The sequence below is a fragment of the Gekko japonicus genome, unplaced genomic scaffold (genome assembly GCF_001447785.1).
Source record: "Gekko japonicus isolate JY-2015 unplaced genomic scaffold, Gekko_japonicus_V1.1 scaffold536, whole genome shotgun sequence".
Lineage (NCBI taxonomy): Eukaryota > Metazoa > Chordata > Lepidosauria > Squamata > Gekkonidae > Gekko > Gekko japonicus.
In genome coordinates, this window is record NW_015176467.1 from 671,901 (window position 1) to 680,941 (window position 9,041).

The 9,041-nt window shown below is 39.3% G+C and overlaps 1 protein-coding gene across 3 annotated transcripts in view; it reads left to right on the top strand.

Annotated features, from left to right (window-relative positions):
- The first annotated feature begins 2,401 nt into the window (after window positions 1-2,401).
- TNRC6C (trinucleotide repeat containing 6C) overlaps window positions 2,402-9,041 on the top strand; it is a 285,172-nt gene continuing 278,532 nt past the window's right edge. For all 3 annotated transcript variants that reach the window (XM_015427099.1, XM_015427101.1, XM_015427100.1), the window contains exon 1: window positions 2,402-2,679. The gene's annotated coding sequence lies outside the window, so the exon portion shown is untranslated. The remainder of the gene's footprint in view (window positions 2,680-9,041) is intronic.

Here is a 9,041-nt window from a genome sequence, read left to right on the forward strand (position 1 = left end):
GGTCCAACAATGAACAAACAGATTCTCTTGGCACTGTTGCCTGAAACACACAGAATCCACACCTAAGAGTTCATTCTGGTATGGGTATGTTTTCCACCCTTCCTTGAACTATTACTAAAAATGCCAAGCAGTCTGCAGTGATGTATCAGCACTGAATAAAAACCTTCGTTGGCTCTGGCACATCCTATACAAGCAAGTACTGTCTTAGATACGTCACTGTCAGGTTTGTTTTGTTTATAGCCAGTGCAGCAAGCTTGGGGGGGGGGGGTCTCAAAGGAGGAGTTTTTCCTTCCTCAGTGTGTGTTTTGCAATTAGATTGTGAGATCTAATTCACTTCGAAGTTGGTCTTTGAAGGGGAGGGGGGAGAGTGTGTGTGTATGGGAGAAAAAGAAGAGGCATATTATAACTGATTACATCGTACTGATTACATTCCCTAGACTGTAGACAAACTGGCCAGATATGTTGCAGGTTTGGTATTAGGGAAGAACTCCACTATTGTATTTTTGTTGTTTTGGTAAAAAAAGCATGCTTTGGGTGACCGGCAAGTTCAGCCGAGTGTATTGTGGGCTGGTTCGTTTTGCTTTATTAGCTCGCTTTCCAAACACTACTGGAATTCTCTAGAGCTAAAAAGAACAGCAGCAGTTCATTGAGACTGTGATACATAAGGTGGCTGAAACGTATGAGTCAAAGCGCATGTCAGTGGAACCTCCCCTGGCGTATATCTATTTAAAAAACTCTTTAGTGCTAGGTTTCCCGTGCAAAAACCACTGCCCAAACCCTGATCTTCACAAACAGTGCGTTGCACCCGCAAAGCCGACGGAAATGATGTGATGTCTCCCCTCTGTGTAGATTAGGTAACACGGACAAGATGGACGAAGCAGAAACAGAGCAAGCAGCTAGGCAAGCACCACTGCAACAGCGTAGCTACCTTGCCAGAAGAAAGCAAGAGCTCTCAGGAGAGATGAAAACCCGGGAGGAAGGCGGTGCTAACTAGCAGCGCCATTCTCTCTTTTTTTTTCTACCTGATTTGCATGTCTCAGAGCCTTCTTTTATGCCATTCTCCTACCACGTGATCGGAGAGGTGGACGAGACTTCCTGTTGAGGTCAGGGATGGGAGGAGGGAGTAGGTCTCGCGTCTCTCTCTCTCTCTCCCCCTCCCCCGTTCTGATCTCGCGCTGCCTGCCAGCTTGCCAGGAGTCTTGTCAGTTAGTAACAAAATGGCCGCGGTGGCAGCAGCTCTGCTCCTGAAGCGGAGGACAGAAGCGGCGGCAGCGGCTGTGAGGAGGAGCGGGGGGCCGGCGCGACAGCATCTCTGAGCCCGGTGGCATTACCTGTCCCGCCAGCGGCCCAACCCTCTTCTCCTCCAAGGGAAAGCTCCGGCTAAGGAGCTGCGGCTGCCTCCATAAATCCCACTCATCCCTCTAGAGAGACTCTCCGAGTTCCTGTGAAGGGGAAGGAGAACGTACTCGAGAAATCGCTGCATCCAGCTCCTGCTTGGGTGGATTCCACTGCGGGAGAGACCGACGGATCTCCTTAAGAGAAACTCAGCTGCTGGATCGCCCTGGAACCCGTCCCTGTGTGAGAGAGGGAGAGAGACTAGATTTCTCTTTTTCCCCCCTGCGTTCACCTATGTTTGGCTCAGCTGGGTGGATCCTCTTGAGAGAAACAGGGACTGGAGGACCCCTCCTCATTAAGAAGACTATCGTCTGGATCCTTTTGGGATCCTGTATATGAAGAGCTTGCTGGAGCGCCTTTCCTCAAATCCACATGAAAGGCACAGCTGGTGGATTTCCCTAGCATCTTTGGATCCTTGCCTTCTGAGACATTGTTTGGATCTTTCTCCCCTTGGATATTCCTGAGAGAGACCGCTAGATTTTTTTTCTGTTTGTGTTTCGCCTTCCTTTTAGCAAGACTGCGCTGGGTACTTACTTCTATTGGATCCCCACGCGAAACTCTGCTGGATCCTTCTGTGGCTCCTTTTTGTTTTTCTTGGAGGTGTTATCCTTTAAACCTTTGGATGGGTTCAGTTTTCTCCATTTTAATTTGCACTTTTGATAATGAAATCTTCGGCAGCTCATCCATGTAAATGTTCAGCAGCTCATCCATGAGAATCTTTCAAACACCATTTTTAAAAAACTGATCAGCTACAAAGTGTAACGTTTTTCACTGTCTTGCATCCTCACAGTACATTTTTGCTGCAACCACATTTATTTAATTCTAAAGCAAATTCCGTGTGCAAAACGCTAGCCAGGAACTCGTAACTGCTAGTTTTGTTTCACTGGAAATTTTAAAAAGGCTTATTTTGGAATTGGACCTGCATCTGCTGCACTTACTCCACTGGGCTGGAATCAGACTGGAGCTTTTAGCTCTTCTGCTTGGATACTGTTGATTTCTTGTCTGATTCCTCCTCCGCTTCCTCTGTGGCAGGTTTTTGTTTTTGTTTGGTCTTTTACATTTGGAACGGACATAAACATTAAAAAAACCCTGACTTTCTTGGCCGTGTGAGATTTTTTTCGTATTCAGCGTGAAAAAATACGGGTACTTTTTGTAAGTAAAAGCATTAAGGAAAGGAGTACGCTAGTGAAACTCCCAGACGCCAGACAAAATATTCACTTGTTCTTTTTCAAGGAGACTTGAGTCGAAAGCTGCCAAAGAGCCCCAGAAAGAAACGAAGCAAAGGTAAAAAGATGTTTATTCCCATCTCTTAATATGGATGCAGGAGAAGTTAAAAATGGGGAATGACTCTTTTAAATAGTTTAGGCTATGCCACTCCATGTGCCACATGTCCAGAACAGGATTGCTTATTGCAGTATATTTTCTTATTTCTTGATGGAGTCAGTAAAATAACAGATTCATGAAATGGAAGTTTTAAACCCTCATCCATATTTTATGTAAATCCTGATCATTGGGGGAGGGGGGAAGAAGTGCCCTACTTACAAAAAAAGAGAAGAAATAATAAATTACAGAAAAGGATTAATTCGAAATAATGTTAGTGTGTGCGTGCTGTTGATAACATCTCATTACCATGTGATGTAATGTTTGGAAAATAGTGATAATTAGCCTTGGCAATTTGTCTTGGCTTAAGTGTGGCTAGAACAGGAAGGCTGATAGTATGTAACCAAGTGGACGAAACTTGAACTTCATCCTTGATTACCTACAGTGAGGTGTAAAAAGGTGACTGTAGATCTCTTTCTTTCTTATAGAGAATGCAGTTGTCCTTGGTACCCATATTGTTGAAATAGATTTTTTTTTTTCATGAGGCTGGCCAGGTGTTTTCTTCATCATGATCATTTTGACGAAATGGAGAAGTTAGGCGTTAATTTTGCACAAAGCCCTGCCAGTAGAAGTTTGTTAAAGGTATCTGAAACCTCTTCATTTAATAAGTTTTTGTGGAAGCCTAACCTTTGTAGAAGTAATACAGGCAAAGAAGGTTGTTTTGCTGAACTATAGCAGAGCTTATTATGGCTTGTTTAATATATTATGGATTGATAGATGTTTGGAATGCTGTGAAAATGAAAGAGTGACTATGTAAGTTCAGTTATGTGCAAATGTATAACCTCAGTACTTCAGAGTCTTATAATAGCAACTAATTGTTACAGACATTGAAACCTCATCACCTGTTTGAACTGAATGACATAAAATCCAGTATTTCCAATTTTTAATGAACTTGGTCAAATGCGTCATGTTAGATGAAGTAAATGCTGGGATGCAGTAGATGTTTGGTAATACAAATACAAGAACATGAAGGGAATAAACATCTGTACTTTAAAATACTTTTAACATAGTGAGGATCGCTTCTGGTTTGTTCTGTGTTTGTTGCTGTCAATATAAAAATATATATTTTAAATTTTCTTCATAAACCAGCTAGAGAAAAGTAGAGCAACTTTTCAGTGGTAAAACTGGTTACTTTAAAATAATGTTAACTGGATATTGGGATTTCTGGTCATCATCTCAGTTATTGGAAACTCTTCCAAATGGAGCCAAAGCATTCTGCTTTTTTAGCTACTAATAACCAGTTATGAGCTTTGATCTCAAAGTGATGCCTCAAATATTTGAAATTACTATCACAGCTACAGGCATGATTTACTGGTAGTTATTTTCTTATCTGAAAATACCTGTGTAGATTTTCTTTTCTGCAGAAATATATTGGACAGATTTCAGCTTTGTTACAATAGTCACTTTGGTTGAATATTCAGGAGGTTATAGTAATTTTTGATGTCTAGATCTTGTTGATTATTTGGTTATAGGTATTAAGTGTGATGATGCCTTCCAAGATAGTTGTTAAAAAAGGTACTACAAACAAGCTATGAAGGCTTCTATTTTGTCACTTGGTATGTACCACAACTTAATATAGGAGCTACTTATGAACAAATTCCTGGCTGTCACTAATCAAAATAATAACCATTGTTGATTCCATATGGGAAGGTAGTTTCACTTCAGAAGAGATCACTGGTCAAGACTTAATCAGCACAGGGAGTGGTTTGACTCCTAAAGGTATATATTTCAGTGCAGACATAAAAACAGGTACATTCTGCTTCCTTTAGGAATGCTAAGGAATTTACAGTGCAAGCCTAAGAACAATTTTCTAAGAGTAACCCCCATTGAATAGACCAGTTTAGGATTGCTCTCTGAATGGACTAAAGAGAAAATACTCTATGAAGAGACAATGTATCATTTTAAAAACATTATACTGTCGCAGATAGAATTTTGGTTGTTTGCCTGTACTTGTTTGATAAGCTTTTGCGTTGCCAGTATCAATACAATAAAATTTTTATGAATGCTATTTTATTCTGTAGCTCACAATGGACAGGTGTCCTAAGTCATCAGCACTGAAGTAGTGCATCTCTTTTTCAATTAGACTGTCTATCATGACTTGGGAAATATATCACTTCCTTCTACAATAGCGAATACTGCTATTATCTGATGGGAGAGACGAAAGACAAGGGAATCTGAAAGGATTGTATATCTTGTTGACCAACGTCTTGGCGAGACACACTGTTCTAATTCTAGATAGAAAATCCTGAATTTTGACATGTTTCTATGCCTTTAGCCCATCTCAACATATAATAGCAGGAAATAGGTTGTCTACTTTGAAATACAATTCCGTATAGGACTGTTAAAGATCGTCAAGATTGATTTATTTTTTTGTCTGAAAGAGGTGCTTTAATAATATTACCAGTAGGGATTTTCCCTATTAAAGAGTGTTTTCTAAATCATCTTTACAATCCTTGATTTATTACTGATGTTGAAGCAGATAAATGTGTGCTTTTGGCAATACTTATGAATTGTCTTGGGCAGGCACAGTGTTAGGACAGTAAGTAAACATTTCAGCAATTTTGTTGGTTTCAATATTCTCATAGTCATAAGGGAAGGATTATGTGCTTCACAACAATTTTTTTTGGTAGTTGTTCATACTTTTAGTTAAACAAGATACTCTAGTCCAGCATCAAAAGAGCATAACTTGAACTGTGGTTGAAGACATTACAAAATAATCTTCAAGTTTATGTATAAAAACAGTATTTAGGAAACCTTTCAATGCATTCCCTTCTATTTCTAACTAAAAATGAGAATGCATATCCATGTGTAGAGAGCTCAGCTTCTTTATTTACTAGGGAAAATAGTTGCTATGGTGACTGGCCTATTTTGGAATATTTAGAAATCTAAAAATGTGGCCTTTGGAACCTGTCTCCGGTTTTCCATTAATCAGAAATATATCTACTAAAACAGCAACATGGAAATGATTTGGCACTCAGATTTGGTGGCATAAAAATAAGAATGCTCTATCAGGGGGAACAGGTAATACCTTTAAGTTACACAGCTGGTCTTGTTGAGATAAATATTCACTTTCCCCAATGCTGTAATCTGGCTTCTTTCCAAAGAAGCTAGAGGAGGTCAGGGGTGGGGCAGCCTTCTACTTCAAGGAAGGCATGCTTTAAAATAAAAATAATATTTAGAGAGAATCTGTATGAGAACACTGCAAACTGGAGCTTATCTCCCATCCTATTTCTATTCACAGACATAATATATGCTAATTTCGTCTGCTTTGAAATCTGTTACTGATACTAGTTATGGAATTTCATACAAAACTGTTTTAAATGTTCAGATTAATCCTGCTAGTTGGAGGAGCACCTAAATTGTTCTGTTATATTATGAACTATAGAATAGGGTTATTTTGATGATAGCCTAGAATTCATATTACTTATTTGTAGTTGCTCTTTGCTGCTGATGCTTTGTGATTGTTGTTATTATTGTTAATGTTATTATTAACAACATTTACAATTCAGATGACGAGATGTTTGGAGTATTTCCCTCCTAGTTTTGTAGCTGCAGGAAGGAATCTATCAGGCCATTTGATACTAGAGATGAATGATAAGAAACTTCTTAAGTGCCTTATGATGCTGCAGTCTAGCCAATTTAATATCAGCAGATGCCTTCTGTAGATAATGCCTGAGGTCTTCAGTAGTTTTATGAAGATATCAGTCAGGTCAAAGAAAATGTAAATATAAATATGCAGTATACTTTTGAAATAAATCAGACTTTAAATTCTGCTCAGTCCCTATATTTAAAGAGTTTAAATTTAGAGACTTTAGAAGAAGGATGAATCATGCATGTTGTTTTGCCTCACAGCCATGTAATAAAAAGTTATAAACTGCAAGAACCTCTCATTGATGGTTTATTTCCAAACGTGAGTGCTTAGGATGAGGGTGTTAATGTACAGATATCCTGGAAAAATAGCAGTGTTTTTACCAGCATGTCATTATTTATTTATTCCATTTATACCCCGCCCTCCCCATGTCAGTGAAAATAAAATGCAACCTAAGTTGTGTAAGTTTTATCAAATGATAGTTAAAGAACTGCTTGGTTTAGTACTGTTTCATGCTCATTGGTAAAATAGTAAACAACTGGCTAGAAAATAGAGCTAGAATTCAGTGCAGAGCAGTTGCACAGATGGAGAGTAGCTGCCTTTCACTTCTAGCCGCAGCCCCTAACTCTCATGGACTGCAGAGCCCCAGGTGTTGGTGATGCAGAGCGCTATCATCATTAAGAGAAACACTTGTATATGTTTCTGGAACACCAGGCTTCTGACAAGATGTAGAATTAAAGCTATATTTAAGACAGTATTTTTGCATCTGGAATATACAATGTCTTTTGAACAAATTCATTTATTCCAAGTAATAAACAATGTCTTTGAAATTAGCTGTTGTAGATTTTCTGGGTTGTATGGCTGTGGTCTTGGCATTGTAGGACCTGACGTTTCACCAGTAGCTGTGACTGACATCCTCAGAGGTATAACACAGAAAGATGGAGTACTCTCAGTGTCAAGGTGAGAAGAAAATTGTAGGCAGGTAATTTATATCTACTGAGGAAGGTGGGGTAGGGCTGAGTCATTATCTTGTAGGAGTTCCCCAGGCTGTGAACATGCTAATGGAGGAGCTTTCCTGAGGAGGTTCTTTTGTATATGGATTGTTTCCTGAGGAGGTTCTAATCTTATCCGTAGTGCTATTGTCAGATGTATTGTCTTGGAACAAAACACTGCGTCCTGTTTGAGTCAGGCTATGTTCAGCCACTACTGATTTTTCAGGTTGGTCAAGTCTGCAGGAGTATACCACATACCATGCAGTTGTGGACAGGTTTACATCAGGACCACACAGTGTAGCATTCAGACAAGAATAAAAGAACACAAAAGACTGGACAACACATCCAGTTACCATGTCAGATTACACAGGGAAGCCATTGAAATCCATAAACATAAACACAATTTCACAGGAAACACAATTTCAACAGGAAAGAAGAGAGTTTAAAAATAAATAGGGCATGGTTACCTGTCCTGAAAAACACAAGGCTCTACATCTGCCAATAGCACTACAGATAAGATTAGAACCTCCTCAGGAAACAATCCATATACAAAAGAACCGCCTAAGGAAAGCTCCTCCATTAGCATGTTCACAGCCTGGGGAACTCCTACAAGATAATGACTCAGCCCTTCCTCAGTAGATATAAATTACCTGCCTACAATTTTCTTCTCACCTTGACACTGAGAGTGCTCCATCTTTCTGTGTTATACCTCTGAGGATGCCAGTCACAGCTACTGGTGAAACGTCAGGTCCTACAATGCCAAGACTGTGGCCATACAACCTGGAAAATCTACAACAGCTAATGAACTCTGGCTGTGAAAGCCTTCGAGAACATTTTCATAAAAGTTAGGTGTCATGTTTGTCTTCTATAACTAAAGCCCAGTTCTGTCTTATTTAATGGAAACCTGTTATATACTGGCTTTCTGAGATGTCAGCATTAAAAAATCCAGTTTTAATATTTTGATACTTTCCCATGTTTCCATAATAGCAGCTCTGAATGCTTATTTGGGTATGGGGTTTTGTGTCTTAAGAAAAGGCATGAAACTTTGGCCTACAGATCATTAAGAGTCTGCAACAGTAAAGGCTTGTTATTGGAGCTCCTCTTGCTATATTTTACAGCTGTGAAGGGCTTAAGAGAGTGAAAGCAGTATCTGTGCTACGAAGTGATATTTTATGGCTGGCTGCCCAGATTGTCTAGCTTTGCGCACAGCTCTGTGGTTTGTCTTTGGAGGGCTGGAGAGGTGGAATGTATTCTTAATAAACAACGTTATCTCAGCAGAATTACTTTTCTTTGTCTTGAAATGGAGTCTCTCTTCCAATCTTCAGTTAATTTCATTTAATTTTTACAAGTTGTAAACTGAATATTAACCACCTAATGACTTTAGTAATTTATGTAAAAACAATCCTTAAGCTGCTCTTCATTATTCAGAGTGCATAAATTTTTGGAGAGACTGCTCACAACAGCAGTTTTGGTTTTTCCTGAAATAAAAGATTGATTTACTTTTGAGTAGCCCTAAAAATCTACATGCTGGTAGTCTAAAAGCAAAATTGGAAGGTCAGTCTCCCCCCCCCCCCAAATGTGACATATTGAAGTTCAGGGAAATGTGTGTGCAGTGCCAATATTACTGTTATTAAATGCCTACTGAACAGTGCCCCTCCTCTATAAGGTATGGCTGCTTTTTTTCT